The sequence below is a fragment of the Cyprinodon variegatus genome, unplaced genomic scaffold (genome assembly GCF_000732505.1).
Source record: "Cyprinodon variegatus isolate N-32 unplaced genomic scaffold, C_variegatus-1.0 Scaffold3064, whole genome shotgun sequence".
NCBI classification, from domain to species: domain Eukaryota; kingdom Metazoa; phylum Chordata; class Actinopteri; order Cyprinodontiformes; family Cyprinodontidae; genus Cyprinodon; species Cyprinodon variegatus.
Genome location: NW_015153517.1, coordinates 8,947 through 10,243, shown reverse-complemented (window position 1 = coordinate 10,243; position 1,297 = coordinate 8,947). Strand labels below are relative to the sequence as shown.

Here is a 1,297-nt window from a genome sequence, read left to right as displayed (position 1 = left end):
AAAAAAAAAAAAAGTCTGTTTATTAAAACACTTTCCATCGTGGGAGGAAAATGGTTTCTGCACCAGAAACTATTTTGACGGTTTTGTAGTTTAGATTCACATCGGAAAACTTTGAATTCAAATCAATATTCACAGTTTTAATTTGATTAAAACGAGGATTCAGCCTTCCGGTAATGTTTGAATTAAAGTGTTTTATCAATGGCTAAATGCTGCAACGCTGCTTTTTTAAATAAAATTATTCAAATAAATCCAGTGATTACTGGTTTGAATCAGGTCTTTTGAACTGTATCTCTGTTTCTATTGGAAACCTTTTGGATCTCTCCTAAATGAAACCATGTTCTGGGCAGCAGTTCTCTGGACGATGACCTCCTCCAGCCTTACACAGAGGGGCACGGCCCCACCCACTCTCACCGCCACGTCAGGGACTTTCAGGCCCTCATTCATGGCAACAGCACCCATGAGAGCTGGCCCTCCAGTAACAGCAGCAGGCAGCCGGTTGCCGAGTCCAACGTGTTTGTGACGGATGTGGAGAAAGGCACCAGATGGGTTCTAGGTAAGTGAAGGCGGCATGATTATAAATAATAAAAAAAGGTAAAACTAAAATGATCTGAACGCAAACAGACCGCTCGGTGAGCAGACTCACATCCTGTGACATTGGACCTCTGTTTCCAGGTCACCTCACCGTGGTCCACGACCCGCTGCAGACCGTGTCTGTGGTGGAACCAGGAGGGCTCCACGGCTGCGGAACGAACCGCAGGGTGTCTGTGGAGGAGACGGCCACGGCCGCCGGATGCATTTATGCTCAAAATGCTGGATTCTTCAACATGGAATCAGGAGAGTGTCTTGGAAACGTTGTGAGCGATGGCAGGCTGGTGCGGGACAGTGGCGGGGTGCAAAACGCCCAGTTTGGAATAAGACAGGACGGGACCCTGGTGTTTGGGTAAGAACAGAAATATAATAATTATAATAATTATGTTGACGTCATAAGAAAGGGCAGGGCCCCGAGCAGATCCACTTGCCCGACTTTCACATTTCATTTGCCCAGAAACTATTTTTACTTGCCCACTATAATGTTTGATAAATATAGGTCCTAATATAAATTTTTGTATATATATATATATATATATCAATGAAACATGTTTGTTTTTTAAATGTTTTTTGTAATTCAGTATTTTTTAAGTTTCCAGGTTCCTGGTGTGTATATACATGCGTCAGATAATGAACTCAAGCCTACATTACCGTGTTAACATGCTTTTCAATCCTTCCTGCACATTCTTTTCAAACTAAACTTTGCTTT

General features: G+C 42.7%; 1 pseudogene; it reads left to right on the top strand.

Moving 5' to 3' along the window:
• The first annotated feature begins 350 nt into the window (after positions 1 to 350).
• Positions 351 to 961, top strand: LOC107081142 (annotated as a pseudogene).
• Positions 962 to 1,297: the final 336 nt, after the last annotated feature.